We start from the raw sequence: 23,625 nt of genomic DNA, 5'->3' as shown, positions 1-23,625 counted from the left end.
TTATATGAATATAATGTTCTTCCATTTGGGATGAAGAATGCACCAGGTACTTTTCAGAGGATGATTAATAGTGTGATTCAGAAATTATAATATACAGATGCTTATATTGATGATTTAGTTACAGGACATAATACGTGGAGAGCACATATTACTGTGGTGGAGAAACTATTTGAGAGACTTTCAAAAGCTAACTTAACTATTAACTTAGCTAACAGAGAAATTGGTCATGCCACTGCGACGGTTAAGGAAATTAGACTCCAATTTAATAACACAGTCTAATGTTACAGGAGTACAATATTTTGATCACTCATATTAAGGGTAAAGGTAATGTGATCGCTGATTGTTTATCTAGATTTTAAATGTACAATGAATATTTGTTTTTTTGGAGTGGTATTTTAACATTTGTAACACTCCTACTGTATATTAGTTTGTAAACAGCTGAAAGATAAGACTGTATATATTGTGTATGTTGTAAATTTTATACCTTTGTATTTTTTTCTGTAAATTGTTAATTGTCAAAATTTTGTTCATTAAAAGACCAAAATGTTTTTTGGAGGGAGGTGTTACATGCCTCAAGGAGATCTGTTTTTTTGTGAGAATGATGTAATGGTCTTTTGGGGGTCACCTGATGTAATTTTTCCACCAATGTAGGTCATGTGATGACATGTGCACCACGGGTATATAACAGTAGACCCCAGATGACGCAGTTAGTTTTTAGTTTTTAGATTTCCAGGTAGAACGTACTGTGTCTCCGTTTCTGTTGCATATTTGTTTTTATGATGCAGAGTCATTTTTAAAATGGTTGTACGTTCTGTTGCAAGATACAATATTATTAGGCTGGAAATTTTTGGCTAGATGTGCTGATTTACCCTATTTCAGCAGTAGAAGGGAGAGTGAAGACTGTATCAAAGTACAGGACTGAAGGATTGAGAGGAGTCGGCAGCGTTCGGCAGTTTAACAAAGAATCAACTTTACTCAGTCTTCGTTGAAGGAGTAGCGACCTGCACAAAGCTGTATTGAAACACTAATCTCCAACGGCTACACACTGCTGTATTGAAACACTGGTCCCCCCACGGCTACACACTGCTCGATTGAAACACAGATTTCCACATCGCTTCATACTGCTGTATTGAAGCACTGATCTACAGACGGATACACACTGCTGTATTGAAACATGGATCTCCCCACGGCTACAGATACACTTCTCTAGTGAAACACTGAACTCCCCATGGCTACACACTACTGTATTGAAACTCTATTCTCCCCATGGCTATAGACTGCTATATTGAAACACTGATCTCCACACGGTTGCACACTGTTCCATTGAAACACTGTTCTCCCCATGGACACAGACTGCTGTATTAAACAGTGATATCAACCTGGCTACGCATTGCAGTATTAAAACACGTATCTCCCCATGGCTACACACTGCTCCATTGAAACACTGATCTCCACATGGCCTCACACTGCTGTACTGAAACACTGATCTATATACGGATACAAACTGCTCTGTTGAAACGTTGATCTCCACACGGCTTCACACTGCTCCATTGAAACACTGATCTCTACATGGCGACACACTGCTCTGTTGAAACACTGATCTCCACATGGCCTCACACTGCTGTACTGAAACACTGATCTATATACGGATACAAACTGCTCTGTTGAAACGTTGATCTCCACACGGCTTCACACTGCAGTATTGAAACACTGATCTCCTCATGTCTAAACACTGCTGCAGTGAAACACTGATATCCCCATGGCTGCACACTACTGTATTGAAACACTGATCTCCCCACGGCTGCACACTGCTGTATTGAAACACTGATCTCTCCACGGCTGCACACTACTGTATTGAAACACTGATCTCCACACAGCTGCACACTACTGTATTGAAACACTGATCTCCCCACGGCTGCACACTGCTGTATTGAAACACTGATCTCCTCACGGCTGCACACTACTGTTTTGAAACACTGATCTCTCCACGGCTGCACACTACTGTTTTGAAACACTGATATCCCCACGGCTGCACACTACTGTTTTGAAACACTGATATCCCCATGGCTGCACACTGCTGTATTGAAACACTGATCTCCCCATGGCTGCACACTGCTGTATTGAAACACTGATCTCTCCACGGCTGCACACTGCTGTATTGAAACACTGATCTCCACACAGCTGCACACTACTGTATTGAAACACTGATCTCCCCACGGCTGCACACTGCTGTATTGAAACACTGATCTCCTCACGGCTGCACACTGCTGTATTGAAACACTGATCTCTCCACCGCTGCACACTACTGTTTTGAAACACTGATCTCCCCAAGGCTGCACACTGCTGTATTGAAACACTGATCTCTCCACGGCTGCACACTACTGTATTGAAACACTGATCTCCCCACGGCTACACACTGTTCTATTGAAATACTGATCTCCCCACAGCTGCACACTGCTCTATTGAAACACTGATCTCCCCACGGCTACATACTGCTCTATTGAAACACTGATCTCCCCACGACTACACACTGCTGTATGAAAACATTTATCTCCCTACGGGTGCAGACTACTCAGTTGAGACATAGATTGCCTCACTGATACACACTGCTGTATTAAACATTGATATCAACCCAGCTATGCACAGCTGTATTGAAGTACTGATCTCCCCCTCGGCTACACGGGGCTGCATTGAAACTCTGTTCTCCCCACAGCTATACACTGCTGTATCGAAACACTAATCTCCACATGGCTACACACTGCTCTATTGCAACATTGATCTCCCCATGGCTGCCCACTGCTCTATTAAAGCACTGATCTCCCCACAGATACACACTGCTGTATTAAACACTGATATATGACCATATAACAATTACAGCACAGAAACAGGCCATCTTGGCCCTTTTAGTCCATGCCGAACTCTTAGTCTTACCTAGTCCCACCGACCTGCACTCAGTCTATAACCCTCCATTCCCTTCCTGTCCATAAATCTATCCAATTTATCTTTAAACAACAATATCGAACTTGCTTCAACCACTTCTGCTGGAAGCTCGTTCCACACAGCTACCACTCTCTGAGAAAAGAACTTCCCCCTCATGTTACCCCTAAACTTTTGCCCTTTAACTCTCAACTCATGTCCTCTTGTTTGAATCTCCCCTACTCTCAATGGGAAAAGCCTATCCACGTCAACTCTATCTATCCCCCTCATAATTTTAAACACCTCTATCAAGTCCCCCCTCGACCTTCTACCCTCCAAAGAATAAAGACCCAACTTGTTCAACCTTTCTCTGTAACTTAGGTGATGAAACCCAGGTAACATTTTAGTAAATCTCCTCTGTACTCTCTCTATTGTGTTGACATCTTTTCTATAATTTGGTGACCAAAACTGTACATAATACTCCAAATTTTCCCTCACCAATGCCTTGTACAATTTCAACATTACAACCCAACTCCTATACTCAATGCTCTGATTTATAAAGGCCAGCATACCAAAAGCTTTCTTCACCACCCTATCCACATGAGATTCCACCTTCAGGGAACTATGCACCATTATTCCTAGATCCCTCTGTTCTACTGCATTCTTCAATGTCCTACCATTTACCATGTATGTCCTATTTTGATTAGTCCTACCAAAATGTAGCACCTCATATTTATCAGCATTAAACTCCATCTGCTATCTTTCAGCCCACTCTTCTAACTGGCCTAAATCTCTCTCTGCAAGCTTTGAAAACCTACTTCATTATCCACAGTGCCACCTATCTTTGTGTCATCTGCATACTTACTCATCCAATTTACCACCCAATCATCCAGATCATTAATGTATTGACAAATAACATTGGACCCAGTACAGATCCCTGAGGCACACCACTAGTCACTGGCCTCCAATCTGACAAACAGTTATCCGCCGCTACTCTCTGGCATCGCCCATTCAGCCACTGCTGAATCCATTTAACTACTTCAATATTAATACCTAACGATTGAACCTTTCTAACCAACCTTCCGTGTGGGACCTTGTCAAAGGCCTTACTGAAGTCCATATAGACAACATCCACTGCTTTACTTTCGTCAACATTCCTAGTAACCTCATCAAAAAATTCAATAAGATTTGTCAAACATGACCTTCCCCGCACAAATCCATGTTGGCTGTTCCTAATCAGACCCTGTCTATACAGATACTTATATATACCACCTCTAAGAATACTCTCTATTAATTTACCCACCACTGACGTCAAACTTACAGGCCGATAATTGCTAGGTTTACTCTTAGAACCCTTTTTAAACAACGGAACAACATGAGCAATACGTCAATCCTCCGGCACCATCCCCGTTTCTAATGACATTTGAAATATTTCTGTCAGGGCCCCTGCTATTTCCACACTAACTTCCCTCAAGGTTCTAGGGAATATCCTGTCAGGACCCAGGGTCTTATCCACATTTATATTCCTTAAAAGCTCCAGTACTTCCTCTTCTTTAAACATCATAGTTTCCATAACTTCCCTACCTGTTTCCCTTGTCTTACACAGTTCAATATCCTTCTCCTTAGTGAATACCAAAGAAAAGAAATTGTTTAGAATCTCTCCAATCTCTTTTGGCTCCACACATAGCTGTCCTCTCTGATTCTCCAAGGGATCAATTTTATCCTTCACTATCCTTTTGCTATTAATGTAACAGTAGAAACCCTTGGGATTTATTTTCACCTTACTTGCCAAAGCAACCTTGTACCTTTTTTTAGCTTTTCTAATTTCTTTCAACCCTTCTAATATCAACCCTCCTATTTTAAAAAACTCTCCTGACTCCAGGCATCTCATTTCTAATTTTGTAAGTTTGTTTGATAATTGCACTGTAGTCTACTGTAAAGATTAGAGATGCCTGGAGAGAGGAGTTGGGCATTGAATTATCTGAAGCTGCCTGGGATAAGTGTTTGTCTATGATACAGGCTTGCTCTGTTAACAGCAGGCACTAACTGATCCAGCTCAAAGTTGTCCACCGTCTCCATTACTCTAACCTTAGATTGCACAGGATTTACCCTTCTGTCTCGCCAATGTGTGATAGATACCAATGGACGGAAGCCACCTTTGCACACACATTTTGGTTTTGCCCATTACTGACTGGATTTTGGTCCAAAATATTCGACTGGTACTCAAATGCCCATAAAAGATCCTTCCCCTTGAAGCTGGTCTCACTATATTTGGCTGATGGCAATCACTATTTGTTTCCCTGCAGTCATACATCAGTCTCTTATGCTGGGGATGATTGCTGCCAAAAGACTTATCTTGAGGGAATGGAAATCACCTTCTCCCCCTTCCTTTCAGAGATGGACGGCTGATACAGATGGAGAAACTTAGGTTCTTGAGAACCAATTCAATTAAAAAATTTTCGGCTAGCTGGGATCCATTTTTTGCCTACCTGGACGAGACTGGGGCAGATGAGCAATCACCCCCCAGTTGATATCTCACGGCCCTGATTTGAAATTTAGTCTTCAAGTATTACTAAAGTATTACTAATACTAAAGTATTTTTGAGCACTTTGTACAATAGGCATCCCTCTAATGTTATGTCTTTTTGTTTTGCTTATTTCTTTTTTATACATGTCTGAGCTGGTATGTTTTTGTTGATCTTGTTTTTTTTGGACAATTTTGAAAATAAAGTATTAAAAAAAACCCTGCTACGCACTGCAGTATTGAAACATTACCTACATACGGTTACACACTGTTGTACTAAACACTGATCTCCACACAGCTGCACACTGCTCTACTGAAACACTGACATCCCCATGGTTACACACTGCTCTGTTGAAACACTGATCTCCCCACGGCTACACACTGCTGTATTGAAACACTGATCTCCACATGGCTACACACTGCTCTATTGAAATACTGAACTCCACACGGCTACACACTGTTGTACTAAACACTCTATGGAAATACTGATCTCCCCACAGCGACACACTGCTCTGTTGAAACACTGATCTCCCGACGGCTACACACTGCTGTATTGAAGCACTGATCTCCCACGGCTACACACTGCTGTATTGAAACACTGATCTCCACACGGCTACACACTGCTATATTGAAACACCCATCTCCTCTTGGCTACACACTGCTATATTGAAACACTGATCACCCACAGCTACACACTGTTCTACTAAACACTGATCTCCACATGGCTGCACACTGCTGTGTTGAAATACTGAACTCCCCATGGCTACACACTGCTCTATTGAAACAAAGATCTCCCGACGGCTGCACGCTGCTCCATTCAAACACTGAACTTGCCAAGGCTACACACTGATCTACTGAATCACTGATCTCCACACAGCGACAAACTTCTCTATTGAAGCACAGATCTCCCCAGAGCTACACCATGCTGTCTTGAAACACTGATCTCCACACTGCTTCACACTGCTGAATTGAAACACTGACCTACCCACAGCTTCAAACTGCTGTATTGAATCACTGATCTCCCCATGGCTACACACTGCTGAATTGAAACACTGATCTCCACACAGCTACACACTGCTGAATTGAAACACTGAACTCCACACAGCTACACACTGCTGAATTGAAACACTGATCTCCCCACGGATACACACTGCTGAATTGAAACACTGAACTCCACACAGCTACACACTGCTGAATTGAAACACTGAACTCCACACAGCTACACACTGCTGAATTGAAACACTGATCTCCACACAGCTACACACTGCTGAATTGAAACACTGATCTCCACACAGCTACACACTGCTGAATTGAAACACTGATCTCCACACAGCTACACACTGCTGAATTGAAACACTGAACTCCACACAGCTACACACTGCTGAATTGAAACACTGATCTCCACACAGCTACACACTGCTGTATTGAAGCACCATCCTTCATAACGCTAAGCCGAAAATCTGGAGATGCATGCCATCTGAGGAACAGTTGCTGTCATCAAGTACTTCTTCATGCTTTAATTCTTCGAATGCATGGTGCTGTTTTGGCCAACATATTAGTCGAGTTTAGTGAATGGACTGTCCCTTAGCTCCATTGGTGAATTCGCTCCTGAGCTCTGGTGCCTCCTTTATGAAATTGCACCTTCCTCTTACAATTTAAATGGGTTGCCTGTTTTCATTCACTTCCTGATGACTTTCAATGAACTGATTAACTTGTCATTGACACAGAGGTGAGTTGTAGAATATGGGGGGGATTATAGCGAATGTTGGTAGATGTAATAAAGTGATTAAATGTAGTTGAGTATTTGGTGGTCAGCAAAGACTTGTTGGGCTGAAGGATCTGGTTTCCTACTGTTTGATTCTATCAACTGGAGAGTCAGAACAATTACTACTGTAGTTCAAATCCTTTGATAAATTGGTGCGTAGTAATTAAACTCTATTCATCTCTAGAGAATAGATATTTTGAAGAGTGATAGTGTGATATAGATTCACCATGATGACCTCATTAGCACTCTTTTGAATGTTTTATTTCATGAAGAGACTTGTGAAAATAGTAAAGAAGTTCTTTGTCTCCATGTCAAGTGCAGATATATGTTTAGAGCACACAGCCATGCTCTGCTATCAGGCTGGTCGACATCAGAAAACTGAGTTTAAATCACAAGAGTTTCCAAACGGTAGAAAGTAAAAGGCATTTTTGCCAGTCATTCTTCACACAAAGAAGTTTGTCAATGAGAGACTGATGCACAGTAAGGAAACTAACAGAACTTAATCTGCTATTGTTGAGCAGGCAAGCAGTCGGGGTATAATCCCTGTTATAAAAAGTGGAATCCAGCAAAACTTATTGATAGAGTTGAAATCCCAAGGATGTACATCATTGCGACAGGGTTGCCTTCCAGATGCGAAGAAACAGAAAGCATCTTCAGCTGGAGAAATAAAACATATCAGCAGCAGCATGTCCCACAACAACCACAGTTACACTAACACAGTACATCTATAGAAGTTTTTGAGTGTTTTTGTTCTTCAAACTTCTAATGAAATATAGTCACCATCTTTCCTTCTGAAAGCTGTATTGATATGTTGGACCAGGTTAGGTCCTCAGAGATCTTAACACCCAGGAACTTGAAATTGCTCACTCTCTCCACTTCTGATTTCTCTATGAGGATTGGTATGTGTTCCTTCGCCTTACCATTCCTGAAGTCCATAACCAGCTCCTTGGTCTTAATGATGTTGAGTGCCAAGTTGTTGCTGTGGCACTACTCCACTAGTTGGCATATCTCGCTCCTGTACGCTATTTCTTCTCCATTTGAGATTCTACCAACAATGGTTGTCTCATCAGCAAATTTAGAGGTGGTACTTTAGCTATGCCTAGCCACAGTTATGGGTATAGAGAGAGTAGTGCAGTGGGCTAAGCACACACCCCTGAGGTGCACCAGTGTTGATCGTCAGCGAGGAGGAGATATTATCACCAATCTGCATAACTGTGATCTTCTGGTTAGCAAGTTGAAGATCCAATTGCAGAGGGAGGTCCAGAGGTCCAGAAGGTTTATGGAATGCTTCCTTTTATTAGTCAAGGCTCTGAATTCAAAAGTCAGGAGGTTATATTGCAACCTTATGAAACTCTGGTTTAGCCACATCTGGAGTATTGCATATAGTTCTGGTCACCCCCACTATAGGAAAGATGTTGAGGTTTTGGAGAAGGTGCAGAAGAGGTTCACCAGGATGCTGCCTGGTTTAGAGGACATGTTCAATCTTGGGAGGCTGGATAAACTTGACTTGTTTTCTCTGAAGCATCGGAGGCTGAGGAGAGGTCTGATAGAAGTTTACGAGATTAGGCAAGGCATAGAGTGGACAGAGCTTATCTGCTTCCCAGTGTTGAGATGTCTAATACCAGAGGACATGCATTGAAAGTAAGAGGGAGTAAGTTCAAGGGGGATGTGAGGGGTAAGTTATTTTACTCAGAGAGTCGAAGATGCCTGGAATATGTTGCCTGGTAAGTTGGTAGAGGCAAATACGTTAGAGGTTTTTAAGAGATGTTTGGATAGGCAGATGGCCATATGGAGAGATATGGAGATGGTGTAGGTATGAGGGATTAGTGGTTGGGTGTTTTTGATTTGCTTTTTAGTTGGCTTGGCACAACATTGTGGGCCGAATGGTTTGTTCCCATGCTGTGCTCTATTGTATTTCACAACTCGTGGTCTGTAGTTTGAAAGCAGATAATATAGAATCAGAACTACCTTCAGTGGCCACTTTATTAGCTATACCTGTACACCTGCTCATTAATGCATATGTCTAATCAGCCAATCAAGTGACACTACATTGTTCCAGATTAAGAAATAAAAATTCTATTACTTCAGTGGTAGTTAATAATGCCTGACGCATCATTGGTCTTGCCTTTGAAGGGGAAGAAGCCTCAATTTCATAGAAAGCAGCAAATAGCTGACTTGCAGCAAATAAACAGAATATAGAACACTGAATTGAATCATAGAATCATGGAAGAGTACAGCACAGAATCAGGCCTTTTGACTCATCTAGTCTTTGCTCAACCATTTACATTTCCTAGTCCCATTGACCTGCACCTGGACCATAACCCTCCATTCCCCTATTATCTATGTACTCATCCAAACTTCTCTTAAATGCTGAAATAGAGCTTGTATGCATGACTTATGCTGGCAGCTCGTTCACCGCTCTCATGATCCTCTAAGTGAAGAGGTTTTCCCTCATGTTCCCCTTAAACTTTTAATCTTTCACCCCTAACCCATGACCTCTGGTTGTAGTTTCACCCAAACTCAGTGGAAAAAACTTGCTTGCATTTTGTTTACCTCTATTAAATTTGCCCTCAATCTTCTAAATTCCAGAGAATAAAGTCCTACCCTATTCAATCTTTCCTTTTAACTCAGGTCCTCCATTCCTGGCAACGCACTTGTAAATTTTCTTTCTACTCTTTCATACTAGTTTACATCTTTCCTGTAGGTAGGTGTCAAAACTGCACACAATACTCCAAATTAGGCCTCACCAATGTCTTACACAACAAAAGGGGAGGTTTGCTAAGGCTACTGGGAAGAGTTTAAAGTAGAATTGTTGGGGGGTGGGAACCAAATTGAAGAGACTGGGAAAGAGGAGGTTGGCTCACAAATAGAGAAAGCTTGCAGACAGTGCGAGAAGGAGGATAGGCAGGTGATAGAGAAGGGACACGCTCAGACCGAAGGTTTGAGATGTGTCTATTTTAACGCAAGGAGTGTTGTGAACAAAGCTGATGAGCTTAGACAGTGGATCAGTACTTGAAGATATGATGTGGTGGCCACTATAGAGACTTGGATGGCTCAGGGACAGGAATGGTTACTTCAAGTATATTCATAAATATACCTTTCTTATAACTGAATGCAGTGTACGATCTTTTATTTCTTGGAAGTGGGCAGCATTTACACAGTATTGGCTCAGGTTGGAGTGCAGGGCGATTGAAACATCCTGGCTCTCCTAGTCAGATGAAACCCACGTCATATCGACCCTAGATGTACGGAGTTCGAGAAAGGTGGTTTTCTCACTGCTGAATCCATTGGCTTGTTAGCAAAGGCTAACCAGCGATGTTTCTAGAGACGCCCAGTAAAAGGGATTTCACTTATTTATGTTGACTTTTAAGTATCACAGTGGCAACAATATTTTATTAAATATTGTCCAATATTTGGAGAAAATAAGTTCCAAACAGTCTCCTCCCAGATTCAGCTAGTTTCTACCTTCGAGCCACAATTTTTACTTTACAAATTGTTCCTATTGCTATCCCAGGGATTAAAAAAGAATGCCATTTACTTCATGGATCTTAACATAACATGAGTATATTATTTTGGTTGAGGTACCTGTATAAGTCACATTCCCCTTTGACAGCTTCAATTTTGAAGCCCTTTTCTTATCTTTAAAATACCTTCAGATTTGCTCTATCAGTTAATCATTATGAATAGTGAGAGAAAAATCATTTCAATTTTGGAAACTGTTTATACCATGAATAATGTGCGTTGCTATGTTTTACAATCACATTACTTCAAACAGAGCATAATATAGCATGAGTATGAAAATTCAGATATTAGCAAGTAGTGCTTTGAAAATTAAATATTAAATTCCACCAAGCCTATTATTAAATGAACATAATAGTGTGTTATATTATTTGGTATATATTAGCCTTCTCCATCATAGAACCATAGAACCATAGAACACTACAGCACAGAAAACAGGCCATTCATCCCTTCTAGTCTGTGCTGAAACTTTATTCCACTAGTCCCATTGACCAGCACCCAGACCATAACCCTCCAGACCTCTCTCATCTATGTATCTAAACAATTTATTCTTAGAACTTAAGAGTCAGCCCGCACTTATCATGTCAGATGGCATCTCATTCCACACACCCACCACTCTCTGAGTGAAGAAGTTCCCCCTAATGTTCCGGCTAAACCTTTCCCCTTTCACCCAAAAGCCATGTCCTCTCGTATTTATCTCTCCTAATCTAAGTGGAAAGAGCCTACTCGCATTTCCTCTGTCTTATACCCTTCATTATTTTGTAAACCTCTATCAAATCCCCCCTCATTCTTCTATGCGCCAAGGAATAAAGTCCTAACCTGTTCAATCTTTCCCTGTAACTCAACTCCTGAAGACCCAGCAACATCCTAGTAAATCTTCTCTGCACACTTTCAATCTTACTGATATTCTTCCTATAGTTAGGTGACCAGAACTGCACACAATATTCCAAATTTGGCCTCACCAATGTCTTATACAACCTCACCATAACATCCCAACTCCTATACTCATTCCTTTGATTTATGAATGCCAGGATGCCAAAAGCCTTCTTTACAACCCTGTCTACCTGTGACGCCACTTTCAGGGAATTATTTATCTGAACTCCCAGATCCTTTTGTTCCTCCATATTCCTCCGTACCCTACCATTTACTGTGTATGCCCTACCTTGATTTGTCCTTCCAAAATGCAACACCTCACACTTGTCTGCATTAAATTCCATCTGCCATTTTCTGGCCCATTTTTCCAGTTGGTCCAGATCCCTCTGCAAGCTTTGAAAGCCTTCCTCGCTGTCCACAATGCCTCCAATCTTAGTGTTATCAGCAAACTTGCTGATCCAATTTTCCACATTATCATCTAGATCGTTGATATAGACAACAAACAACAATGGTCCCAGCACAGATCCCTGAGGCACACCACTAGTCACAGGTCTCCAGTCTGAGAAGCAATAATGCACTACCACTCTGTCTTCTCCCACACAGCCAATTTCGAATGCAGTTTACAACCTCTCCATGTGTCTGAACCTTCTGAACTAACCTCTCATGAAGGACCTTGTTAAAGGCCTTACTAAAGTCCACAGCCTTTCCTTCATCTTCTTTCTTGTTAACCTCCTCGAAAAACTCTATAAGATTTGTTAAACATGATCTACCATGCACAAAGCCATGCTGACTATCCTTAATCAGTCCTTGACTGTCCAAATACTTGTATATCCAATCCCTCAGAACACCTTCTAATAATTTACCTAGTACTGATGTCAGGCTCACTGGCCTGTAATTACCTGGTTTACTTTTGGGGCCTTTTTTAAACAATGGAACAACCTGAGCTACCCTCCAATAACCTGTGGCTAAGGACATTTTAAATTTTTCTGTCAGGGCCCCCGTAATTTCTACACTAGTCCCTCTCAAGGTCTGAGGAAACATCGTGTCAGGCCCGGAGGATTTATCTACCTTTATTCGCTGTAAGGCAGCAAGCACCTCCTCCTCTTTAATCTCTATATGTTCCATGACACTACTGCTTGTTTCCCTTCCTTCCATATATGCTATGCCAGTTTTCTGAGAAAATACTGATGCAAAAAAACTGCTTAAGATCTCCCCCATCTCGTGAGGCTCCATACATAGACGACCACTCTGATCTTCTGGGGGACCAATTTTGTCCCTTACTGTCCTTTTACTCTTAATATACTTGTAGAAACCCTTTGGGTTTACCTTCACATTATCTGCCAAAGCAACCTCATGTCTTCTTTTTGCCTTCCTGATTTCCTTCTTTAGTATATTCTTACATTTCCTATACTCTTCAAATACTCTTCAGGTGGGCAGAGGTGGTGGGGTGCCTCTGTTGGTGAGGAATGAAATTCAGTCCCGTGCGAGGGGCAACATAGAATCAGGAGATGTAGAGTCAGTCTGGATAGAACTGAGAAATTGTAAGGGCAAAAAGACCCTAATGGGAGTTATCTATGGGTCTCCAAACAGTCGTCTGGATGTAGTGTGTAAGCTGAATCAAGAGTTAAAATTGGCATATTGCAAAGGTAATGCTACGGTTGTTATGGGGGATTTTAACATGCAGGTAGACTGGAAAAATCAGGCTGGTACTGGACCCCAAGAAAGGAAGTTTGTGGAGTGCCTCCAAGATGGATTCTTCAAGCAGCTTGTATTAGGGCCTACCAGGGAGAAGGCAATTCTGGATTTAGTGTTGTGTCATGAACTGGATTTGATAAGGGAACTCAATGTAATGGAGCCATTAGGAGGTAGTGACCATAATATGATAAGTTTTAATCTACAATTTGGGAAGGGGAAGGGAAAATCGGAAGTGTCAGTATTAAAGTTGAACAAAGGGGACTATGGAGCCATGAGGGAGGAGCTGGCCAAAGTTGACTGGAAAGATACCCTAGCAGGGATGACAGTGGAACAACAATAGCAGGTATTTCTGGCAATAATACAGAGGGTGCAGGATCAGTTCATTCCAAAGAGGAAGAAAGATTCTAAGGGGAGTAAGGGGTGACAGTGGATGACAAGGGAAGTCAAGGACAGTATAAAAATAAAAGAGAAGTATGACATAGCAAAGATGAGCGGGAAGCCGGAGCATTGGGAAACTTTTAAAGAACAACAGAGGATAACTAAAAAGGCAATACGGGGAGAAAAGATGAGATTTGAAGGCAAGCTAGCCAAGAATATAAAGGAGGATAGTAAAAGCTTCTTTAGGTATGTGAAGAGGAAAAAAATAGTTAAGACCAAAGTTGGGCCCTTGAAGACAGAAACGGGTGAATTTATTATAGAAACATAGAAAATAGGTGCAGGAGTAGGCCATTCGGCCCTTCGAGCCTGCACCGCCATTCAGTATTATCATGGCTGATCATCCAACTCAGAACCCTGTACCAGCCTTCCCTCCATACCCCCTAATCCCTTTAGCCACATTATGGGGAACAAGGAAATGGCAGACGAGTTGAACAGGTACTTTGGATCTGTCTTCACTAGGGAAGACACAAACAATCTCCCAGATGTGATAGTGGCTGGAGGACCTAGGGTAATGGAGAAATTGAAGGAGATTCACATTAGGCAGAAAATGGTGTTGGATAGACTGATGGGACTGAAGGCTGATAAATCCCCAGGGCCTGATGGTCTGCTCCCCAGGGTACTTAAGGAGGTGGCTCTTGAAATTGTGGACGCATTGGCAATCATTTTCCGATGTTCTATAGATTCAGGATCAGTTCCTGAGGACTGGAGGGTAGCTAATGTTATCCCACTTTTAAGAAAGGAGGGAGAGAGAAAACAGGGAATTATAGACCAGTTAGTCTGACATCAGTGGTGGGGAAGATGCTGGAGTCAATTATAAAGGATGAAATAGCGGCACATTTGGATAGCAGTAACAGGATCGGTCCGAGTTAGCATGGATTTATGAAGGAGAAATCATACTTGACTAATTTTCTGGAATCTTTTGAGGATGTAACTATGAAAATGGACAAGGGAGAGCCAGTGGATGTAGTGTACCTGGACTTTCAGAAAGCCTTTGATAAGGTCCCATAGGAGATTAGTGGGCAAAATTAGAGCACATGGTATTGGGGGTAGGGTACTGACATGGATAGAAAATTGGTTGGCAGACAGAAAACAAAGAGTAGGGATTAACGGGTCCCTTTCAGAATGGCAGGCGGTGACTAGTGGGGTACCGCAAGGCTCGGTGCTGGGACCGCAGCTATTTACAATATACATTAGTGATTTAGATGAAGGGATTAAGAGTAACAATAGCAAATTTGCAGATGACACAAAGCTGGGTGGCAGTGTGAAATGTGCAGAGGATGTTGTGATAATGCAGGATCACTTGGACAGGTTGGGTGAGAGGGCAGATGCATGGCAGATGCAGTTTAATGTGGATAAATGTGAGTTTATCCACTTTGGTGGCAAGAATAGGAAGGTAGATTACTATTTGAATGGTGTCAAGTTAGGAAAAGGGGAAGTACAACGAGATCTAGGTGTCCTTGTTCATCAGTCACTGAAAGAAAGCATGCAGGTACAGCAGGCAGTGAAGAAAGCTAATGGCAAGTTGGCCTTCATAACAAGGGGAGTTGAGTATAGGAGCAAAGAAGTCCTTCCACAGTTGTACAGGGCCCTGGTGAGACCACACCTGGAGTATTGTGTGCAGTTGTGGTCTCCAAATTTGAGGAAGGACATTCTTGCTATTGGGGGAGTGCAGCGTAGGTTCACGAGGTTAATTCCCGGGATGGCAGGACTGTTATATGTTGAAAGATTGGAGCAACTGGGCTTGTATACAGTGGAATTTAGAAGGATGAGAGGGGATCTGATTGAAACATATAAGATTATTAAGGGATTGGACACGCTAGAGGCAGGAAACATGTTCCTGATGTTGGGGGAGTCCAGAACCAGAGGCCACAATTTGAGAATAAGGGGTAGGCCATTTAGAACGGAGTTGAGGAAAAACATTTTCCACCCAGAGAGCTGTGGATTTGTGGAATGCTCTGCCTTAGAAGGCAGTGGAGGCCAATTCTCTGATGCTTTCAAGAAAGAGTTAGATAGAGCTCTTAATGATAGTGAAGGGATATGGGGAGAAGGCAGGAAGGGGGTACTGATTGCGGATGATCAGCCATGATCACAGTGAATGGCGGTGCTGGCTCGAAGGGCTGAATGGCCTACTCCTGCACCTATTGTCTATTGTCTATTATCTATTTGTTCCTTGTTGCCTATACCTGCTATGCACCTCCCTCTTTTTCTTAACCAGATCACCAATACCCCTTGAAAATTAAGGTTCCCTATGCCTGGGAGACTGTTTCGCTGAACACCTATGCTCTGTCCGCCAGAGAAAGCAGGATCTCCCAGTGGCCACACATTTTAATTCCACATCCCATTCCCATTTTGACATGTCTATCCACGGCCTCCTCTACTGTAAAGATGAAGCTGCACTCAGGTTGAAGGAACATCTTATATTCCGTCTGGTTAGGCTCCAACCTGATGACATAAACATTGACTTCTCTAACTTCTGTTAATGCCCCACCTCCCCTTTGTACCCCATCCGTTATTTATTTATTATTATTATATATGTATTTTTTTCTCTCTCTTTTTCTCCCTCTGTCCCTCTCACTATACTCCTTGCCCATCCTCTGGGATTCCCTCCTCCCCCTTTCTCTCTTCCTAGGCCTCCCGTCCCATGATCCTCTCATATCCCTTTTGCCAATCAACTTTCCAGCTCTTAGCTTCATCCCTCCCCCTCCTGTCTTCTCCTATCGTTTCAGATCTCCCCCTCCCCCTCCCGCTTTCAAATATCTTACTATTTCTTCTTTCAGTTGGTTCTGACGAAGGGTCTTGGCCTGAAACATCGACTGTACCTCTTCCTATAGATACTGCCTGGCCTGTTGCGTTCACCAGCAATTTTTATGTGTTCCCTATGCCTGTTAATTTTGCCTTTAATCCTGGCAGAAACATGGTGCATGGAAAGCACTGCCTCAGTCAGTGGTGGAGGCAGATACACTAGTGAAATTTAAGAGACTACTAGCCAGGTATATGGAGGAATTTAAGGTGGGGGGTTATATGGGAGACAGGGTTTAAGGGTCGGCAGGACATTGTGGACTGAAGGACCTGTACTGAGCAGTACTATTCCATGTTCTATGTTCTAGCACGCAAACTCTGCATTCTCAAAATTTTGCCTTTGAAGGCCTTCCACTTACTGAACGCAACCTTGCCAGAAAACAACTTATCCCAATCCACTCTTCCTAGATCCTTTCTCATTTCCACAAAATTGGTCCTTCTCCAATTTAGAACCTCAACTCGAGTACCAGACCTATCCTTATCTATAATTAACTTGAAACTAATGACATTATCGTCACTGGACTCAAAATGTTCACCTACACATACTTCGGTCACCTGAGCTGGCTGGTTCCCTAATAGGAGATCAAGTATTGCATCCTCTCTCGTAGGTCATCATCATCATCAGGTGCCGTGCCCAGTTTGAGCTTTGACTGCCGTGACCCACACATTCCTGTTTTGGGTCAAGTGGATCAATTCATTGGTATTCATTTCCAGTTCTCTGGCTGCTGACTCCATCATCATTTGTCTTTGCCTTCCTCTTGCTTTCTTCCCTTCAATCTTTCCCATAATTACTGTGTATTCTAACTCCTCTTTCCTACTCACATGTCCAATGAAGTTACGTTGCTTTTTCATGATCTCAGACATTATTTCTCTTTTTGTGTTTGCTCTGTTCATGACATCCTCATTAGATATTTGTTTTGTCCATGATATTCTTTGCATCCTCCTCAAAGACCACATCTCTGCTGCTTCAATCCGTTTCCTCATGTTACTAGATATTTTCCAACATTCTGAGCCATATAACATAACTGGGTAAATGTAACATTTCAGTAATCTGAGGCCAGTTGTCATGCCTAGTTTAGTGTTGGTCAGTAAATTCTTCATTCTCATAAACACGTCTTTTGCCATCCCTATTCTTTTATGTCCATATCACACCTGCCATCTGATGTCCACGTCGCACCTGCCATCTGATGTCACCCAGCTTCCTAAGCAGCAAAAGTTCTGTACTTGTTTTATGTCTTCCCCATTTATTTTCAGCCTGCAGATAGGATTCTCCTTCTTTTTGGATATCACCCTACATTCTGTCTTTTTGTAATTGATAGACTCATTTTTGCACTTCCTTCAACAGCTATATCAGTTAAGTTTTGTAGTTCTTCCTCTGTACTTGCAATTAGCACAGTATCATCTGCATATCTAAAATTATTGATGTTTTCACCGCCAACTTTGATTCCCAAGATGTCTCTTATTTTTTGTAATATTGTTTCACTGTACATATTAAACAAGTCAAGAGAGAAAACACACCCTTGTCTAACACCTCTCTTGATTTTCGTATAATGCTTCTATATATTGATTTAGAAAACTTTCTTGAACACATTTGACAAAGTCCAAGCCCTTTCACAGTGTGGGAGTTCTAGTCAATATGTGGAAGGTTAAAATCCCCTACTATTACAACTTTCTGTTTCTTACATCAGTCTGCTATCTCTCTACAGATTTGCTCCTCCAATTCTCTCTGACTATTGGGGGGTCTATAATACAATCCTATTAGTGTGGTCACACCTTTTCTGTTCCACAGATCCACTCATATGGCCTCTGTAGACCAGCCATCTGGGCTGTCCTGTCTATGCACAGCTGTGATATTTTCCCTGAGTAATAATGCCATCCCTCCCCCTCTATCATGTGTGAAACAACGGAACCCCAGAACATTAAGCTGCTGGTTCTGTCCCTCCTGCAACCAAGTCTCACTAATAGCAATAATGTCGTAATCCCATGTGCCAATCCATGCCCTAAGCCTTACCTACAATACTCCTTGCATTGAAATAGATGCACCTGAGAACATTTCTATCACATACAAACATTTGATTTCTGTCTATACATGCAGTCCTCGCATGACCTTTATCCTCCTCCACTTCACTGTTTGCTCTGACACTCTGGTTCCCCTCCCCCTGCAAATCTAGTTTAAACCCCTCGGAGCAGCACTAGCAAATCTACCTGCAAGGTTGTTAGTCCCCCTCCAGTTCAGGTGCAAACCGTCCCTTCGGAACAGGTCCCACCTTCCCTGGAACAAAGCCCAATTGTCCAGAAACATGAAGCCTTCCTTCCTGCACCATCCCCTTAGCCACGTATTTAGCTGCATTATCTTCCTATTTCTCGCCTCACTAGCAGGTGGCATGGGTAGCAATCCTGAGATTGCAACCCTAGAGGTCCTGTCCTTCAAGTTTGCACCTAACTCCCTAAACTCTCTTTGCAGGACCTCCTCCTCCTTCCTACCTTCCTTCCTATCCATCCTTTTATACTGTCTTCTAAATATACCAGCAAGTTGTTTGATATTTACAATATTAATATTTTAAGAGATCTCACAAATGTACCTTATTATTTTTTCCATAGCTGTGTAATAGTGCTTAATTTTCTCATGAATCACGATTTATCATGAACATTGCAAGATCAAAATATTACAATTGATTGTTTTGTAAATAAAAATAATTAAACTTTGCGTATCTTAGCTGAGCGTAAACAATAGGGATTATTTATTTAATCCAAATCAGATCAATACCCATTAATTAGCCCAAGTGTTTTAAGAAACCATTCTAATCAATCAAGGAATTTTTATTTTATATGTAATAGTAATGGCATCAATTGGATGCTTGCAATCACAAAATTATGGATTGAGCATCAGAAGATGGCAAATCTGGATTCCTACTCCAATGTGGATGGCAAAGCTTCTCTGTTTTGCTTCCACTGGCTAACCTGAACCCAAGAGTCGTGAGTCATGACAGGAATAATTAACCCTTGTTGCTCAATACCAAGCCTGGTTGGAAGGAAATAAAGTTGCTTCAGGAAATTGAATGGTAGGCATAGGCGTACAAGACATGCTCAAAGTTCAAAGTAAATTTATAATCAACGTACATATATGTCACTATATACAACCTTAAGATTCATTTTCTTGCAGGCATTCATAGGAAAATAAAGAAATACAATATTTATGAAAACTATACATAGCAAAGCCTGAAAAATTACTAATCTGCAATAGAGGACAAATTGTGCAAATATTACATAAAACAAAGTAACTAAATAATACCGAGAACATGAGTTGTAGAGTCCTTGAAAGTGAGTCCGTAAGTTGTGGAATCAGTTCAGAGCTGAGGTGAATAAAGTCATGCACATAACTTCAGAAGCTGGAAGGTTGAAGGGTAATAACCGTTCCTGAACCTGATGATGTGGGACCTAAGGCTCCTGTACCTCTTTTCCACTGGCAGCAGTGAGAAGCAATCGTGACCTGGGTAATGGGGTTTTTTTATGATGGATATAACACACAAAATATGTTGGAGGAACTCAGTAGGTCAGGCAGCATCCATGGAAGTGAATAAACAGCTGACATTTTAGGCCAAGACCCTTCATCAGGACTTGATGATGGATGCTGCTTTCTTGTGGCAGCATTCCTTGTAAAGGTGCTTATTGATGAGGAGGACACTGAGTGTTCTGGACTGGGCTTTATACACCACTTTTTGCAGACTTTTCTATTTCTGGGCATTGGTGTTTCTGTATCAGGTTGTGTCGAAACCAGAAGGATTGGAATTGCTTTCAATTGACAAAGATGCCAAGCTGCTGATCAGGAACAATGCAATTGTATTTAGTCACAGCCTACATTCCACCTTCCCCTCCTGCTTCACTCTTCTGGTCACAATCCAGATGAAGGCCTGATGCTATCCATTGAACCAATTTTAACAAGTAGACAATCTTCAATGACAAGTATTGAGAGGTAATGATGATGCAACCAGAAGGCTTTGTTTGACACAGGAGTGTGGCTGAAGAATCATCTATGAAATCTCAGACTTGATCCTCTGAAAGCTCTCAATGTTGACATAGGCTCTCATTCAGCACCATTTGCTCCTGCACCCTAATCTGGCAACTTCTTCTTGTGGTCTTCCTTATTCCTTTGCTCTGTTCTCCCACTCCAGTAACAATCATGCTGAAGCCTAAATAGTTCTGAGCCAAGATGGCAACAAGGGGCACAACTGGACTGAATATTCGAGGCATGAAGTATCAGTTGCTCTTTATTTCTAATGTTAGGTACGTGAATGGATTACAGCAATATGCAACATTTTGTTTTGCCTTGCTGTGTTGGATTAACATTGCTTCTTGTGTGATATTCTAATCCAGGAACATTCTTCATTTATTGATGACTGCACTCTTCAGCAAAAAAGAATTAAGAGTTGCAAGAATGATGCAAGATGCGTTTAGGTAATCCTCACTACATTTTGCCAGTCCCATTAAGAACTTGCTCCCCTTTGGTGCCCCTCCTCTTTTCCTTTCTCCTACGGTCCACTCTCCTCTCCTTCATTTCTAGTCCTTTACCTTTTCCAACCACCTGGCTTCACTTATCTCTCTCTAGCTTGTCCTCCTTCCTTTTGCCCCAACTTTTTATTCTGGTGTCTACCCAATTTTCCTTTCAGTCTTGAAGAAGGGTCGCAGGCCAAAACATTGATTTTTTTTTGTTAATTTCCATGGATGCTGTCTGACTCGCTGAGTTCCTCTGGATTTTTGGGATTTGCAGAATTTCTTATGTTTATGATTTGCTGTAAGGGAATGGACTATTTTTATGAGTGCATAATGATTCATATCTTTGAAATATTCTTTCCATTTGCACAGATGTGTTTATGAAGCTGATTAAAGTCAGGGGAATTCCATTAATAATTTATGTTTTTGTGCAAGAGAAATATTGAAGCTAATGGATTGGATACTGTAGTTTCATAGTTGTATGTGTATATGAATAATTCTATGTTTGTTTGCTTGACCTTATGTAACAAAGTGTGATTTGCTTCATCAATTTCCAGGAAAGGATACATTCTTGAATTAGTTTCCATTTAAATTAATAACACAGGAATAGAAAACACTCCTATGAAACAGTTACTTCATTAATTTTGAAGTTAATGTCCTAGGGTGGCTTAGCACAAGGCTCAAGGTGGAAGGAGAAATCATTGATTATCAAAGTAATTCTTGTGTTGATAAGTTACACCTAAGAAGTTCCATGGAAATGAATCAAATAACTCTCTGTAAAAGCTAAAAATGTTCCAAATAGCTACAAGGCCACAAATTTTACCTATTCCAAACAACCATAGAAACATAGAAACATAGAAAATAGGTGCAGGAGTAGGCCATTCGGCCCTTCGAGCCTGCACCGCCATTTATTATGATCATGGCTGATCATCCAACTCAGAACCCCGCCCCAGCCTTCCCTCCATACCCCCTGACCCCCGTAGCCACAAGGGCCATATCTAACTCCCTCTTAAATATAGCCAATGAACTGGCCTCAACTGCTTCCTGTGGCAGAGAATTCCACAGATTCACCACTCTCTGTGTGAAGAAGTTTTTCCTAATCTCGGTCCTAAAAGGCTTCCCCTCTATCCTCAAACTGTGGCCCCTCGTTCTGGACTTCCCCAACATCGGGAACAACCTTCCTGCATCTAGCCTGTCCAATCCCTTTAGGATCTTATACGTTTCAATCAGATCCCCCCTCAATCTTCTAAATTCCAATGAGTACAAGCCCAGTTCATCCAGTCTTTCTTCATATGAAAGTCCTGCCATCCCAGGAATCAATCTGGTGAATCTTCTTTGTACTCCCTCTATGGCAAGGATGTCTTTCCTCAGATTAGGGGACCAAAACTGCACACAATACTCCAGGTGTGGTCTCACCAAGGCCTTGTACAACTGCAGTAGTACCTCCCTGCTCCTGTACTCGAATCCTCTCGCTATAAATGCCAGCATACCATTCGCCTTTTTCACCGCCTGCTGTACCTGCATGCCCACTTTCAATGACTGGTGTATAATGACACCCAGGTCTCGTTGCACCTCCCCTTTTCCTAATCGGTGACCATTCAGATAATAATCTGTTTTCCTATTTTTGCCACCAAAGTGGATAACTTCACATTTATCCACATTAAATTGCATCTGCCATGAATTTGCCCACTCACCCAACCTATCCAAGTCACCCTGCATCCTCTTAGCATCCTCCTCACAGCTAACACTGCCACCCAGCTTCGTGTCATCCGCAAACTTGGAGATGCTGCATTTAATTCCCTCATCCAAGTCATTAATATATATTGTAAACAACTGGGGTCCCAGCACTGAGCCTTGCGGTACCCCACTAGTCACCAGCCAGAGATGAAAAGCATGCCATGTTATCATAATCTCCCTGGTATTGCATAGTCACTTGATCCTAGTGATAAGAATTGACAAGTTTTATTTACACATGAAACCAAAGGCATTACATAAAATTGAATTTTGCACAAAAATGACTTGCTATCTTTTTCTTACCTTGGTAAAAATCATTAAAATATATTCTGTTCCTAGTTATTAGCCTGAAAATTGAAAGGTTGATTCTTTTTTACACAGAATACTCTGTTCAAATTCCTAAGAATCCAGATAATATTATGTAATGATTAGAATTCCTTCAATATTAAATATGGATCAGAACAATTTAACCTTTTTTTCCCATGTTGGTCTTTTTAGCGATTTCCAACATTTAAAAAATGTTACTATTATCTCCTCTGTTATGACTTGAAATACCAGAAGCACTTTGATAGCAACACCCACATCCTGTAAAGGAGTAACTGAAGTAATAATGAACAGTTTTATATTTAGATGGTGTGGTGGCACAGCAGTTGGTATGGCTGGTTACAGCTCCAGGAATGGTTCAGTCCTGACCTCAGGTGCACTTGCGTGCAGTGGACAAGTTCTCCTTATAATCATGTGTGTTTGTGCAGTTTGCTCCGTTTACAAGAACTGTGGACACAGTTCAGCACATCCCAGAAACCACCCTCCCCTTTATGGACTCTGTCTACATTTCTCACCACCTTGGTAAAGCAGCCAGCATAATCCGATCA

Source organism: Mobula birostris, chromosome 9 (genome assembly GCF_030028105.1).
Source record: "Mobula birostris isolate sMobBir1 chromosome 9, sMobBir1.hap1, whole genome shotgun sequence".
NCBI lineage: Eukaryota > Metazoa > Chordata > Chondrichthyes > Myliobatiformes > Myliobatidae > Mobula > Mobula birostris.
The sequence above is the reverse complement of the archived record's forward strand: the minus strand, read 5'-3'. Positions refer to the sequence as shown.